Consider the following 17462-nt stretch of genomic DNA (forward strand, 5'->3'; position numbering starts at 1 on the left):
TTTTTGCTTTTGTTTCTAATCTTTTTTTCCCATTTAATTTTTCAGCAAGTGGCTAGATCTGATTACTCCTCTGGTTTGGGACTGAAGCAACAGAATTCTACAGTATGCACTTACATTAGTTTTGTACTCTGCATTAGAAGTGTACGACAAATGTAGCGGCTTAAAACAACAACCGGCTCTCATTTCCCTGGGTCAGAAGTCCTTCAAGGATGGATTCTATTCAGGGTTCTGCATGCCAATGTCTGCAGCTACTGAGGCTGACCTACATCAAGATCAAAGTGGTGGACAGAGCTTGCTAAAGCTTGGATAGAAAGTGGAGCATTCAATTCAGGCCTATCAGATAGACTATCAAGTCTATCAGAAAGAGCAGTAGCTTATTAGGACAATATTAGTATCAAACGACAAACACACACACAGACACACACACACTCAACTCAGGGCCAAATGCTTGTTTTTTTTCTGAGAAAAATTGTGAGATACTTTGGAATTGACCCAAAATCATCCTGCCTGACTGGCACATTTGTGTTTCTGTTCTTGCATTGTCTTTGTGCTCTTTTACAGCCCTTTGAGCTGTGAGCAATAGGTAATAGGAAATTATTCTTTCCCAATGTTGTGCCAGGTAGCAGGAACTGACTATTGCTTGTGACTAGACCTGCATCTACATACAGACTTCTTTTAGTGCTCCTGTTTGCTGTGATATATCTGCTCTGAATTTTTCTTTGAAGCTGGTTGTACTGTCTCAATCATTAGTTAATGATGTAGATAAAATATTTCACGTGTTATGTTCATATTATATTTGTATGAGCATCACAATTTTACTCTTTTAAGTAATATTCCACGCAGGGTCAAATGCCTTGTCTTTAAATGACTTTATTTCTAATACTAGGCAACAATTTGACATTCTTATCAGAAAAATAACCCAGAGCAAAAAAACAAAAGTCTATAGGAGTGACTCAAGTAGTAAAAGTATTGTGAGGACCAAGAAATAAAAACAAAAAGCATATGCTTTAATATGTCATTATTTTTCATTGGTCTGCCTCTTTATAGAAGCTAAGACAGATTTACTATTTAAATAAATTTGAATATTTATGAGGATCCCAATTCTTACTTAACATATATTTTCAGTCATTTCTGTGATTCTCTTGCTCCTCACTCCTTGAACAGGAATAGAGTTGGCCTTTAAGTTACTATTCTGATGGACAGCAGAGCCTGCTTCACAAGTTCCATCCATACATAATGCCACAAAAATACTCATTTCCTCAGAAGATTGGATTCTCTAAGATACTTTAGTAATTTCGCATTACTATTGTGATAAAAACTCCAGGTTCTTAAGCGGTCCCACCTCCTTTCCTAGAAGCTTCCCACATTGAGAAATGACAGTATTTAAAATTTCTTCAACACAACATGGGTAGTCTTAAATTGAGAACTGGTTCTACCTATAAAGTCTTTCTCTGCCAACCTTTCAGGGTTGTTTTTAATCCACTTCCTTTATTTCACCTTCACTTCTTTCTTTCCTTCTCTTTCTTTCGTTCCCATTGTCATACCTTCTGCTTCACTCATTTCTATTCAATCTATATTTTTAGGGTTATGAGAGAGCATAAGTGATATTTGTGTTTTTCAGCCTGCTTTATTTTGTTTAACATCATGATCCCTCGTTCTATCCATTTTTTCCACATATTGCATAATTTCATAATTGCATAATTTTTATGGCTAAATAACACTCCATTATACACATGCATCACATTTCTTTATCAATTCATTATTGATGGACACGTAAGCTTGATTCCATAGGCTTTTTAAAAGGTATACTAGATACTTGCAAAGACTGTGCATGACATCAAAGAGAAGCTTTGAAAACTCCAGTGCTAGAGGCTAGTTAGAACTGTGGAAATCTGCAAAGGATTCTGAGACTGTAAAGTTGAAAGCCAAGAGAAAAACAGAAGCAAGGTGTGTCCTTGAAACCAGAAATATTTCATGAAGTAGAGTGTGGCCCATGGCATGTAGCAGTGCTGAGAGCCCAGTAACGAATGGAGTAATGTAGAGCTCATTACATCTAATAACCTGGAAAACTTTAACAATCAATGTTAATAAATTTAGTGGGAAAAGAAGCCTCACTTCAGTAGGTTCAAGAGTGAACTGGGAACAAGGTAGTGAAAGACAAAATAAAAGGGAACAAACAGAACAGAAAGCAAAGTAATATATGGAGTTAAGGCAAAGGGTATTAAGTTATCATACATGTGAAAACAGGAGGATTCAAGGTATAAGAAGTTACTTAACAAGAAAGAAAGGAAGACAAGATAGTTATCAACTTATCCAGTATATGCATAGAGAAATGGCTTTGTTAGTTTCCTGATTGTATTGCTTTGACTATGTTTAAATAATTCAAGTATTTTTTTAAAAAATCACATAAAGAGAGGTAAGAACCAAGAGCTGTGAAGCAGTGCTATCAAAAGTTATAAAGGAGCTATTTATAAAAAAAAGACTTATAAGTAGAACTTTTGGTCAAATCAAAAAGGACTTCTGGGCACTTTTAAATACCAGCTTAATATTTTAGTTATGATTGTTGTAGCATCCAATTATTCACTCATGAGTTACATGAAGATACATTTTTCTCCTTTACTGACCAGAAACAAATAGAACAATGATAGTTGTGCTCAAGAATGTGGTTTATTTTCTATTCTGTGCACATGAAAAAGAGAAAGCAAAATATTTCTGTGATATTTGCTTGAAAATGATGACCATTGTCCCTAAGTAAATGAAAAGAAAGAAGAAAACAGTCATGTTGGAAAGGTAGATTGGCTGAAATCAAAGAATTGGACAGAGTGTACCATTAGAGTAGTTGAACTGGCAGAGACTTCGAAAGCTAAGTAAACAGGTTAGGGTGTGAGATGCACACTATAGAAATTTCCGTGATGGTGCAGTTACTGGTAATGAATATCTTGGGGCATGGAACTACAAAAATGGCCTACAAAGGTGGTGGAGAGAATTGCAAGTAATGTGCCCAAAGAACTGGAAAGCCAGTACACTCATTTTGGTGAAAGAGGAAGATTTCAAACTCATTTGTGATTGAAGAATGACCCAAACTGTGGCTAATGACAGAAATAAGATGGGGGGGGTGCTATATCAACTTTATATCATAACTTTATATCATAACTTTAACAAAAAGCTATTGTTTTGAAGAAGGAAGACAATAGCAAGAATTTTATTGATCCCTGTATCTTGACCTTATTGAACATGTGAAAGTGTGAATAAAATATGCTTATACTTTGCATTTGGAATAGTGTTTTTTAAAGAAACAAAGAACTAAACTGAGTAAGATAAAATTTGAATATTGACAAAATAATTTTCTTCCCCAAATTCTTTGTATTAATGTACCCTGTAATGGGCTATAGGTCCCTTCCCCATGGTAGGGGAAGAAAAGACTTGGATAGAATAAAAAACAGGATTGTTTTCTGTATTATATTTTATAAATTGAGTGTGTATTGTTTTCTGTATTATATTTTATAAATTGTGTGTGTGTGTGTGTGTGTGTGTGTGTGTGTGTGTGTGTGTGTGTGTGTGTAATCTTGAAGCAGAATACCTTTTGAATAATATTGAGTTTTACAGACCAACAGCAACAACAATATTTGAAATATTGTATGGCAGTATAAAAATCAAAATTTCTCCTTAGACTTAATATTGTCCTAAATGTTTATTCTTCAGAGAAACCTTTCCAGTAGCACATATGAAATCTGGATAAATTTTTGAAATATTTTTGAAAGGAAAGAAAAAAATTCATGTAATAATATCAGTAACAGAGACGTGAGATTTAAAGGTAGTAATGGTCCTGAGTCTGACATTTCCACTTCTCCCCAAATTCTTTCTCTTCCTCCCCTCTCCTTTTTCCCTCCCTCCCCCTCCTTTTTCTTCATCCTTCCTTCCTATGATTTCTCTTCTATCTGCCTCTTCTAGGTACCCCAGTTTCTTTGATGCTTTGAATTTTTGTCTAGGTAGTAAATTGTGCTCTGATTACAATGAGTTACTTTCCACATCGATGAGGTTTTGCCTCTCATTAAAACTTTTCTTGAGTTTATTTTCTACCCTTTAAAAAAGTATCACAAGTAATTGTACAAAGGAAGTTTCCATTCAGCAAAGCAGTTGATGAATACAATGCATCTAGATGAAGGTCACCCCTTTCAACACTGTATTTGTTTTGTTGTTATACACAATTAAAAAATATCTACCATTTTCCAAAAAGAAAAAGAAGTGTACTCATTACCTGACTTACATAAATGTAACCCTTCTGTATATCACCTTTATAATAACAACAAGAAATATATATATATATATAATGCCATTTTCAATATTGATGTAAAACATTTATTTGTTCTTACTGTTTTTCATTTCTTTTGAAGGACCTGTGCAAAATCCTTTTATATGACTGTTAGTGATAAAACTTTCATCATTGTTAGTAGCCGCTCCAGTCTTATGGCTGATTTGTTACCTCAGTTTATACTTTTGGTTTGTTATAGACACACACACATACACACATACACATATATATTCATTAGACTTAGAGGACTTTGTTTTATTTGTATGTATATCTCACCGAATCATCTTTATCAAGAGTTTCTTGTCTGCAGAGGTTTTTGTTTATATGCTTAGCAAACAGAAACTTTTATGCATTATTACATCTGTGAGTACATTTGTGGAAGTGCCTTCATCTTTTTCTCTAAAATAATATTCTAGTATCTTGTGAATTTGTTGCATTTCTCTAATATTACAATTAATAGCATGTCAATTACTCTGAGTTGGTTGTGTCACATGGCGTGCATGTATTCATTATAATGCTATACCCTTGAAATAATTATGTAAATTGTTTTTAGAAATCTTTAAAGCATATAAATGGACATAAATCAAAAGGTAAAAAAATTATTTAAAGTGATTACCATAGATTTACATTCTGATTTTTCTCTTTTTGGTTATTTTTATTTTCTAAGCAGAGTCTCACTAATAGTTCAGGCTGGCTTTGAACTCCAGACCCTTCTGCTTCAGCCTCTAGCATATGGGATGAAAGACATGAACAACCATACCAAGCTTTATATTCTGAATTTCTACTGTCCTAATATCAATCCTATTGATCAATTTTAAAATAGTAAAATTTCAGACTATAATTGCAAAACTCCTAAAGATCAGGAACAACTTCCTCCATTTAACAGAACCTAGGTGGAATTATTGAGTGCTATCCCTGAAGAGTCCTACAGAATTTCCTGTTCTAGGAGGACAGTGGGAGTAAAGGAGTCAAATACCTCATATACATTTTTTTCAAGCTCTGAAATATATACCAGTCATCTATTGCAGGCTGAATTTACAAAGAAAGGACCCAGTTGTTTTCCCAGTTTCATTTAAACATTCATGAAGATCCAAGTAAGAAGGCCCTGAAGCCCAAGGATAACATTTTTTTGCTGCATGAACAGAAATTACAGAAAGTGATGGGCTTGGTAAAGCAATTTCTAGTTAGGCACTGAGATTGGTGAGACCGTTGCTTGACAAACATTTATTCTTTCACCCCTTGCCTCTTTAGGAAGAGGATTGCTCCCTGCTTTCCAGATGGTGGTCTTCTCCAGGTGACATGTCTTACTCTGTAGAATTTGGGCTTGAATGACTATGTAAAATCAATACCAGAGCTTAACCATCATTGTTTATTTTTATGTATTCCACTTGGCAGGTGAGACTTGTTTCCAAGAAGCTGCCATGCTTACTTTTTCGGAGCTCATTCATGTATGATAGCTCCTTCTCATTCAGAGCTGAGTAGCTGCTCCACTTGGTTGTCTGTGAGGATAAAAACTTTCAGCTATGATGTGGTGATGATTAAAGTTTCCTCAGCACAGGCTGGCTGACACAAATACCTGACACCATAGATATGAATTTCAGGGTACAGAGTTTGATCTTTGGCCTTGCTTAGCTATCATTTAGCCTCTCCAGTACTGGAGTTGAATTAACAATAACTCTTTCTTAAGATTTTCTTGACCCCTTAACAGCTGCCTAGCCATTGTTTCTCTAATTCTGGTCTATTCACTCTTCCATTATACATCCTACCTTATTCAGGGGATGTTTTTATGTTTGCTAGAAGTTCTATGTTTCTGAGGATATTTGTATTTATAATGAAGGGATCCTCCTACAGTAATTTTAAATCAGCTGGAGCAACAGATTGACATACAGAGAATAAATTATATAAGTACCTAACAAACACCAAAAAAACCAAAGTTAAACCCAAACATATCAGCTATTAACTGAAGTAAAAATGCTGTAGTTTTTCCAATTAAAAGGCAAAAGTTAGACTGGAAGCATGGCTCAAGTGGTAGAGCACTATCTCTGAGCAAGTGAGAGTGCAGGGCCCTGAATTCAAGCCCCAGTGAACACACACACATACACCGAAGGACAAAAGGTTATTATCTCATCCAGTCATAATAACTAGGCCCACTGTGTACTTCTAATAAGATAAACATAAAGATAAAATGCAAGGAAACTGAAAGATTAAGAAAAAAGGGTATTGAAAAGATATACTACATAAACATTTCCTGGAAAAGGTATGTATTGCTTATTAAAATCATAGTAGTAGATTTCCCAATCCATTGTGGTTACATATACATACACACACATGTATCTCTTACATATCTACTGTCATTTTTTAAAAAGGTAGGTAATTAGTACAATGTGTCATATAGTGAAACTATTATAGAAAGAGGGTTCATACATATCCGAATACTGGATTTTTGGTTTATAATTTAGAAAATACTTCTGAGGAAACATCAAATAGTAGAGACTGACTAATTACAGAGGAAGCTTACCTATCTGACAAAATCAGATATTAGTAACAATATAGGTAATTTGAACTTTTAAAAAGATTTTTTAGCACATATTAATTGTGTAAGGGGAGGCTTTCATTGTGACATTTCCATACCTACCTACCTGCCAGATATACATAACTCACCCCTGTCTCTGTCTCTCTGCTTCATCTCCCCTCATTTCTTAAAACAATTGCAACATGTTCCATGGTAGTAGTTTGGACTTTTAAATCTATGATGTCTAAGTACAATTGAAAAAAATGAAGTATTTCTCCTAACTGAAATTTGAATGGAAACTTAGCATTTCCCCCTAAAATTGGAAAATCTCCTTCAGTCAGTAGAAGCTGAGCTGGGTTTCAAGGAGAAGGTTAAGGCTGGAAATCCAAGCAGGTCATCAATATGGTCTTCCAAGTCGGGGTTCTAGGCAAGGGTCAGGAGATTGAGGTCTAGGGATAAAACAAAGGATTCAGGAGAGATCGGCAGGTGCGGGCGTAGTTTCTAAACAACACAAAATGTCCAGCAAGGAAGTCAAGACTAAACTGGAATCCTGCACACCTGAAACCTAGTTGTGTCTTCCCAGAGATGATTCTGTGCCCTCATTGACACTGAATTGTAGAGTTGTATAGTTCTGCACCAAGGCCACTTGGCAACAGACATCCTCTGATCTTAGTGAAAAACTGGAGGGAACTGAGAAAAAGCAACAGACAATTAAATTTAGAGCATAAAGTCAGATTGAGAGAGAAAGCAAGGCTGGTTTCTCACATGTACCTTTTTAATTAGTTCTGACTATGGACCAACTTGTTTTCACATTCCAGGTCAAAGGTAGGACTGCAGGTAGGCAAATGGTTCCCACTGGAATATAAAGAAAATGGAGATATGGGAGGTCTTTACAAGATCTTATTTCCACTCCTAAACTTCCAATTGTTGAACAATAAAATAGCTTGTCAGCCAGGCACTGCAACCCTAGCTACTCAGGAGGCTCAGATCTAAGGATCACAATTTGAAGCTTGCCTGGGCGAGAAAGTTCATAACACCTTCAACTCTGATTAACCACCAAAAAGCTAGAAGTGGAGTTGCGGCTGAAGCAGAACACAAGTCTTGAGTGAAAAAGCTAAGGAACAGCTAGATCTGAGTTTGAACCCCAGTACACACACACACACAGACACAAAGACACACACACAAAACGAACAAAACAAAAAAACCACTGCTACCACCAACAAAACCACTCTCTGTCACTCCTCTGACTGATTTTCTTAAACCTGGTATTACCTACATCAAATCCATTCTCTAAAGCAATGCCACATACCAGCTGGTGAAGCCCACCATTTACTTGCTAAAACTGTAGGTGATGTACAAAAGCACCCTGCACATGACAGATTCCTATTGATCAAACTCTGTTTTGTCTTCCCCACAAACTCACTCCTTCACTTCAAACCAAACCAAGTGTTCAAGGATACCCTTAGCAGCTCTCATTTCCTAAAAGGCCAAGCTTGCTGACCAGTTCTTCAAATCTTACCTAACACTCTTTGCTTTCTTTTTTGTTGTGGAGCTTGACCTCTGGGCCTGGGTGCTGTCTCTGAATTCTTCAGCTCAAAGTTAATGTTCTACCACTTGAGCCACAGCTTCACTTCTTGTTTTCTGGTAGCTAATTGGAGATAAGAGTCTCACGGACATTCCTGCCCAAGCTGGCTTTGGACCGTGATCCTCAGATCTCAGCCTCTTGAGTAGCTAGGATTACAGGTGTGAGTCACCTGGTACCTGGCTATTCTATGCTTTTGTATTCTTAAACTGTCCATCAACAGTATCATCATCTCTTCCTGTTTTATTTGTCTATTCATTTAGTATTTATACAATGTTAACCATCTTGTTCTCATTGCACTTAAAACTGAAGATGGAAAAATACAAAATAGGTCATTTACTGACTTAGAGCACCTCTTTACCCAGTTGGGGAAACTACTCATGAAACTGAAAACATGTTTGATGTCTGCAACAACATTTCTTTTTCTCTCACTAAAGCATAACCTCCCCACTCCAGCTATCCCCAAGACACACATTGCTTTTTCTTCTCTCCATCTTTTCCAAGTTGAGAACTTGAAGTAATTTTGGTCTTGGTTGGGAAGTATAATCAATCATTGGGAATATGTCTTGCATTTCTCCAGTGAAAACTATAAATTTAATAAGCTTAAATTAGTTTAGGACACTACTTGTAGGCATACAAGCAGTATGATTTAATGTGCATTGAAAATTTTGCTAATTTAGCTTCTGGGTCATGTTTTGTGTGTGTGTGTGTCCAGAAAAGTTTAAACAAATGTACATATTTCCTAAAGTCACACAGCAAATGATTGTCAAACTTAAAAAATATACCTAGAAATACTGGCTAATTATTCCCTTTTAGATTGAATTTGTGTATGCAAAATTTGTGTTATTTTCATTGGTGGAAGCAAGAATATTGTTGCCTATGTCAATGAAATTGGGCAAATCCAATGAAAAAAATCCATCAATGTAAACTGCAGATACAAATTAGCAAATTCTTCCATCTTCTGTTTATGTGTATAACATTATTTTGAGAAATCACTTGCATTTAAATGTATTCCAAGTATGATTTCATAAATGAAATAATTACATGTCCTCAGGAAAATAACTATTAATATAATTTCATACAATATTTATGTTTTGTGCAGTTAAGAAAAAATTGTATGTTTCTGAAAGTAGAATAAGCTAATTGTAACTGCAAGTCTCTGAAAATCATGGGCAAGACTTTTCAGCTATTGAAGGGAAAATTTCTTAACACATTTTAGAAACCAAAGACGGACTGGTGGTATGGCTCAAGTAGTAGAGTGCCTATCTACTAAGCAAAGCCCTTAGTCCTAGTCACCACCCTCAAAACAACAGCTGGTGATGAGTAAAATCCTCTGAAGTATCTGTCTGGTTGAAAATTTAAAACTTTTGTGAATGAAAAGGAGGAAGGGAAAGTATTAAAGGGGGTGGGTGATTGAAATATATTATATACATGTGTGGATATGAAACAATTTCTCCTGTACATCTAATCTTGGGTAATAAGAAAGAAGAAGAATGGAAGGGGCTGGGCACAAGTGGCTCATGCCTACAATACTAGCTACCCAGGAGGCTGAGAACTGAGGATTGTGGTTCAAAGTTAGCTTGGGCAGGAAAGTCCATGAGACGCTTCCCTCCAATTGATCACCAAAATGCTAGAAGTGAAGCTCAGGAAGTAGACATTCAGAAGTACTCAGGTAGTAGAATACTTGCCTTGAGCATAAAAGCTCAGGGATAGCACCCAAGGCCTCAGGAATGACCCCAAAAAAGGAGGAAGAGGAGGAGGAGGAGGAGTTGGAGGCAGAGGGGGAGGAGAAGAGGAAGGGGGAAGGGGAGGAGAAGATGACAGAAAAAGAAGGGGGAAGGAGGTAGAAAGAAAGGAAGAAAGTGAGAAAGAATGAATGAAGAGAAGACAGAAAGAGAGAAAGAGAGGAAAGAAGGAAGAAAGAAAGGAGGAAGAAGGAAGGAAGGAAGGAAGGAAGGAAGGAAGGAAGGAAGGAAGGAAGGAAGGAAAGAAAGAAAGAAAGAAAGAGAGGGAAAGAGAAAGAAAGAAAGAAGGAAAGAAAGAAAGGCTAAGAACGAAAGAAAGGATAAGAAACAGAAATGAAGGAAGGAAGGAAGGAAGGAAGGAAGGAAGGAAGGAAGGAAGGAAGGAAGGAAGGAAGGAAGGAAGAAAAAAGAAAAAACAGCAGCTTCTGGAAGAAAAATGTGGGATAGACAAAAAATAAATTAAAACAATGGTTTAAAATACCATTAAATTTAAAGAGACAGAAACAATGAGCATTCTAAATATCACTTGTCAAAGATACATGTTCTCCCAAAATGAATCACTTCTAAGGCTAGGATATAAAATCGTACTCTCCGTAGCAGTTTACAATCTCTTGATGGCAACTTTGAAAAGACTGCTTATATCTTCTAGAGATAACCTTGAAAATATGAAAAGGTTATTACCAGAATCTATAGAATGATGAAAATAAAGCAGCTGCAGATCTTTAAAGCATTAGCCATCATTTACATACCTTGCTGAACTCCAGAATTCCGACAGCTACATCTGCCCTCATAGGCCGGGGTACTGTGGTTGCAGTACATCTACTGCCATAAAATGTTTCTGCAAGGAAAATTCCAAAAAGAAAGTATCTGTCTGTCTGTCTGTCTATCTATCTATCTATCTATCTATGATACTGACCATAGATTTTTATATAAAGTTAATGAATATGTGTTTTTAAATTGCATGATTTAGATTCCCAGTATTCTACCAAAAAAAAAAAAAGAGATAGGCATGTATTCCATCTCTAGAGCAGATTTTATTTGATACTTTAATTTCTGTGAGACTGAAATTTCCGGTCACTAAGATACAGACTCTGAACAAATGTTACTAGTCGCTATGGTCCTTGTGGGGAGGAGGGCCAGAGAAAGAACGCTTCCAGTGATTCTAATTCTAACTTAGAACTAGAAGTTCCAGACAAAAATAAAGTCAAATCTATCTGAAGCCACAAAAAAAGCTGTCACATGGTAGATTTGGAGGACCATGATGGCAGAAAGAATGGAAGTTCTGAACCCAGCATCTCCAAGTTTCAAAATTACTACTGAAAAGTATAAACTATACAGCCCTGAAGTTGGCACAAAAATGAAATACCCCAAATCCCAGGGTAAACCAAGCGCTGGTGGCTCGCACCTGTAATCCTAGCTACTCCGTCGCTGAGATCTGAAAAATCATAGTTCAAAAGTCAACTCAGGCAGAAAATTCCAGGAGACTCTTAATCTCCAAGAATCATGGGTTGATCAGATAAGGTTACTCGCTATGATCATCCCAACGGATGCTGACATTGGACACAGGTCACTGAAACTGAACACCAGCACTCATTTGTGAGAGAACATGTTGAGTATGCCCCAAAGAAGCATCATCAAAAGTGAAAAAAAAATCACGATGAATTTACAAAGGGGAGGATTTCAAGCAAGGAAGCGATGATTAGCTCTGGATCTCTGGTGTGGGTCACTAATGAAGCAGTTCATGACTTTGCTTACGTTGCTTTCTACTCTGGGACAAACACGGTTCTGCGCAACGCTCTGAGGGTTTCTTGGCTCTGACAAGCAGATGGCAGGGCCAGAACAATGTGACTGGTACTTTGAACGTGGAGGACTCAACTAGGTCATTGAAAACACAGCTTCCCTTTTTTTTCTTGTGCCATCCCATTACATCTACCCAGTAGGAGTAATGCCTTTTACTCTTTCTAAGGCTTAAAATTAAAATTGACAGTGTTCAAAATCATAGCTGTTGCTGTAAAAATGGATTTTAGGGGCCATTAAGTCATGCCTTTGTTGAAATCGTCAGGTCTCACATGGAAGAACATTTAAATTTAAACTTAAAGTAACTAACATTCACTAGAACTAAAATTTAGTTTCTCAGCTGCCTTAGATACATTTCACATTCTCAAAATGGTTCCTCTGGGGGACCATTCAAACATTTATTAGCCGCGGAACATTTATTAGCCGGGAGACTCAGTAAGCCTCAGTTTCCTTAACTGTAAAACCAGGTTAATAATTATAGTTAAAGTTTGTACAGAGAAGTTTGTTCAGTGCTTACAATAGGGCTAATACACAGAAAACTGCCATTCTATCATCACTGCACTTACTATCCTATAATAGAGGATAGCTCAGCATGCATGCTCTCTGACAGTAGGCAGCATTTAACCAGCATCTAGAAGGTTCTGGGCCAAACGTGTGCGTGCAATTGTTTCCCAAATCTACTAACCAGGTAAGTAAGTCCCTCTCTACAGAGGCTGAGTGTTAGAGACCAGGAAGCCAAGAGGTGTGACCTTCATACTCTTCAGTCTTGAATCTAAATGAAAACGGTTTCTCATTTCTAGAGAAGCAAGACTCTGATCCTACTTGTTATCCTTTAGCCTTTTAAGCTCATGGCAGCTCCATTTGGCTTTTGCAGTAAATTAGAAATAAGAGTGTCCCTGACTTTCCTGCCTGAACTGGCCTTAAACCACAGTCCTCAGATCTCAGCTTCCTGAGTAGCTAGGATTACAAGCATGAGCCACCAGAACCTGTGGAAATAACTTTTTTCTTTTCTTTTCCTTCCTTCCTTCCTCCCTTCCTTCCTTCCTCCCTCCCTCCCTTCCTTCCTCCCTCCCTCCCTCCCTTCCTTCCTTCCTTCCTTCCTTCCTTCCTTCCTTCCTTCCTTCCTTCCTTCCTTCTTTCTTTCTTTCTTCCTTCCTTCCTTCCTTCTTTCTTTCCTTTCTTTCTCTTTCTTTCTTTCTTTCTTTCTTTCTTTCTTTCTTCCTTCCTTCCTTCCTTTCTTTCTTTCTTTCTTTCTTTCTTTCTTTCTTTCTTTCTTTCTTTCTTTCTTTCTTCCTTCCTTCCTTCCTTCCTTCCTTCCTTTCTCTTTCTTTATTTTTTCTTGACAGTCCTAGGGCTTGAACTCAGGGTCTCAGTGCTATCCTTCAGCTTCATTTGCTTAAGCCTATCTCTCTACCATTTGAGCCTCTGGGTTTTTTTCTGCGTAGTTTATTAGAGATAGAAGTCTCACGGACTTTCCTGCCAGGGATGGCTTCAAACCACAATCTTCAGATCTCAGTCTCTGAGTAGCTAGGATTATTAGGCATGAGCACTGGCACCCAGCTGGAAATAACTTTTAAGAACTAGTCAGCTGGTGGGTTTTGTTTTTGTATATTTTTTTCAATCTTTACAATATATAGAGAAGGATAAACTTGTAAACTGTTTTTCAAATGTTTCATCTCAGGAGGTTTGTTTTTATACTTTTAAGAATATATTGTTTTACATGATTCCCTCTAGCTCATAAGTTAATATGTGGTAAATTGTTTCTTAATTTCAGTAGTGGTCCTGTAAGCTCCTCAGTTTTTCATAGAATTAGCCTGAAGCTATAAAGTCTTCAGGCTAAGTTTAGCAGCTATTAGAAATAACGCAGTGGGTAGGCAGGCTCTGGAAGTACTGGAGGTAAATTCAGGACATTTTGAGACAGTCAAGCACTTAGAAAAAGTACCAATTGTGAAAGTGACCTATTTCAAAGCTAGGCACAGGTACAGCCTATTCTTACCTCAAAACCCAGAAATCAACCCTGCCTCATAAACAAAAATCTTTGTAACTTCAATACCAGTCATTCTTAGCTATCATCAGATTAAAGTGAACAGAAAAACTTGTGCATCAGTTTAGGAATTATCTGTAAAATGCTCTCCTTACTCTGTCTACTAAGATTTCATTGTTATTATTAGTCTGTTTAAAAATCATTACATTTATTATGTTTTGAGGCACTGCAGAAGCTGATGTGAATTAGACAAAGTATCTGGGTTCATGAGATTTTAGATGAAAACAGAGATGATCAAGAAGCAGATAAGTATAATTTCATGAAATGACAAATACTATGTACTGGAAAATAATTTAGGGAGTGAGTACTCTGGGGCAGGGTATTCATAGACTGAGTGGTATCCTGGCAAGGCCTCAGAGCTGGAGGCTAGAATGTTAAATCTGAGAAAAGACATGTGAAATGAAGGCAGGAGTCATGTTATGAAGAGCAGAGAGGACAGGAAGGTGAAGAGTACAACTGCTCAGCTGAAGGATGATCAAGACTAATTCTAGTCTTGTGTTATTGGCACAAGAGAATAGGCAAAGGAAGAAGACAATGATAGGAGAGGTGAAATCAGATCCAAGACAGGTGGAGCTTGGAAAACTACAGGTAGGACTCTGGATGTTAATGTCATTAGGAATGGTTTGAAGCAGGACATATCATGATTTTAACCATCTCATACTACCTGTAGCATGGGCCCTGCAAGATGCATCAGTGAGTGTTGTGACTATCATTCATCTTACAGTCATTATGTCTCTATGAATATACTACACATTTGAGTATTCTCAGTACCTTCTATTTTTCTCCCATTTTTTCCATACCTCTGCTATACTTCTACATGCTTCTACTGTAGTGCATTTCTCCATTATTTTACATATCAAGTTGTTTTTTTTCTACTAAATGGTTAGTTTGTTAAGAGCAGGGACTATGATTTATTTACCTTTCTGCACACACAGTTTATAGTTCAGTGTATAGCACATAGCAATGTTAAGGAAATAGTTACTGAATGAACACAGGAATAGATGAACTATCCATGAACTTAGGCTTCTGGTGTTTTCTATTCCATGCTAGTCTATCATTTTAAAATCTTTTTTTTTGACATTTTCAATAGACTGTTCAGATTCACATTCACATATTTATAGAAATTTCCATGTTTTTTTTGCTAGGTGGTAACAACTTTTAAGAGAGCTTATTTTTTGTTTATTTATTATTTTTTTGGTCCGGTTGTGGGGCCTGAACTCTGGGCCTGGGCGCTGTCCCTCAGCTCTTCAGCTCAAGGCTAGCGCTCTACCACTTGAGCCACAGTGCCACTTCCGGCTTTTTTCTTTTTGCTTATGTGGTGCTGAGGAATCGAACCCAGGGCCTTATGCATGCAAGGCAAGCGCTCTACCACTGAGCCACCTTCCCAGCCCAGGTGGTAACAACTTTTAGCTTCCTCATGCAGAGGTTGTAATTTGAGTATGGCTTGATGTGTGGAATTTCCTTTATTTCACCAGTTCAAATTCTGGTTCAGACTTTCATTACTGGAAAAGTGCAACAGATATTTTGCTGCCTGAAGGGTCATTCAGACTAAAATTTCTTCCCTCCTAACGCTAATACTGTGTGTCTACTGGAAGATCACTACCAGTGAAATAGCATTTTATTTATAAATTTATGCATTGTTCCATTCAATTTTGCATACTAAATGTGTGTATGCCAGGCCATTCACTTCTACAATACCTTATGCAACACTCCATTAACTCAATAAAGATTTTTAAATATTTTTTATCTTATTTTATGTATTTTTGTGCCAGTCCTGAGGATTGAATTTGGGGCCAAAGCCCTGTCCTTGAGCTTTTTTTTTTCTCAAGGCTAGTGCTCTATGATTTGCACCACAGATCTATTTACAGCTCTTTTGGTACTTAATTGGAGATAAGAGTATCACAGATTTTACTTCCCTGCCTGATTTCAAATTGTGATTCTTAGATCTCAGCTTACCACATAGCTAGGATTATAGGCAGGAACCACCAGTATGCAACTGGAATTTTTATTAGTTGAGACAGGGTCTGTCTCATGCCAGAACTGGCCTGGAACTCACTATACAGGCTGTCTCAGGTTATCTCTGCCTCCACCTCCCAGGTTCTGATATTACACTAATATGACACCATGCCTGGTTTACTAGGTAGTCCTTTTGTCTCCCTTTACAGATAAGAAAATTAGGATTTAGGTATGTCAGGTTACATTCCTCAAGGTTACAGTTATGCTAACAACAAAATGACAGAACTGAGAATTACACACAGGTATGTTTAGCTGGGAATCCTGAGCTCTAAATAATCATTGCATTCATAATATTTCACACTTAAATTCCTGCTTCTTTTGGAATGATACAGCTTTTCCATGATGCAGTCCTACTAAACTTTATAGAGATGTTATATTTGTATTCTCTTTTCCATTTATGTCTAATTAACTCCTGCTCACTTACTTTTACTTCAAATAAAGTATAAAGTCCTTAGTGCTGAGATTACATCCACAGATTCAACTACCTACTGGTTGAAATTATTTTTTCAAAAATGTGTTTATTCAAAGCAATTATAACAATAATAACAAAAATAATAATTTGTTATTTTCAGAACAGTAAAACAAACCATTTATATAAAACTTAACCTTTTTCGACATAACAATCTAGAGATCATTAAAAGCATATAGTAAGATAAACTTTAAAAGGATGTTTCCAAGTACTATATCATTTCATATATGGGAATCAAACATCCTCAAATTTTATCTTCTAGAATGGAGAACCAATCTATCTTGAATTTTTAAGGAGGTCTGCTTTACACGTGACTTGAATTTTCTGAGGGCCTACTACTATGGATGGCCTACATTAAATCTCCACTGAATACTTTATAACTATCCTTAGCACAGTTCTCTATGGCTATGCATATTTATTCAGTTGTACCAGATTATTATTACTCAAAGCTACAATGTCAACTTCTAATGCCAAGACCCACTAGGAAACCAGAAAATTCTGATCCCTTCCTCATTCACAAGAACTCTTCGCTTGCCCTCATTACAATGTAGAGTGAAGGTTTCCCAGGTTGAATTAGTACTTTCTAGGGTCATCCGGCCCTTCTCCTGAACCAGAGTCAACCATGATGGACAAAGCATCCACAAGCAGCTACGTCTGTCCATCATGACTGCTGTCTTTATTTTGAGAGAGTTGGGGGAAGGGAAGATGGGGCAGTGACAGTTACCTTCTGAGACGATGCTCAATGCGCTTTCCGCCTATTGATCTATCTAACCGTTTCAAACTTAACTTCACCTTAATGAAATGACTGGAAGTTCATTTTTTAAGATCTCCTGAGTCAAGATGCTACTCTACAGAACCTAGCAGTCTTCGGTTAGATCCCTCATCCCTTCATATACACGTGCTTTCAATAGCATTTGCTCAGACCCAAACTCAGACCTCATCCCATTCCTTCCCTAAACCTGGGATCAATCCTGCAGCTAGTAGG

At 37.0% G+C, this 17462-nt stretch overlaps 1 long non-coding RNA gene across 2 annotated transcripts; it reads right to left on the reverse strand.

The window, feature by feature from the left end:
• Positions 1-6885: 6885 nt before the first annotated feature.
• Positions 6886-17420, reverse strand: LOC138823057 (uncharacterized). Of its 2 annotated transcripts, XR_011370727.1 has the most exons (5): positions 17202-17420; positions 10901-10989; positions 7596-7679; positions 7383-7514; positions 6886-7273 (listed from the first exon to the last, which is right to left on the reverse strand). It is a non-coding gene; the product is annotated as an uncharacterized lncRNA (long non-coding RNA). The 2 variants fall into 2 exon arrangements; XR_011370726.1 differs by having other exon boundaries at positions 6886-7514.
• Between the last annotated feature and the right edge of the window lie 42 nt (positions 17421-17462).

This window comes from Dipodomys merriami, unplaced genomic scaffold (assembly GCF_024711535.1).
Source record: "Dipodomys merriami isolate MVZ:Mamm:240054 unplaced genomic scaffold, mDipMer1.0.p SCAF_12, whole genome shotgun sequence".
NCBI lineage: Eukaryota > Metazoa > Chordata > Mammalia > Rodentia > Heteromyidae > Dipodomys > Dipodomys merriami.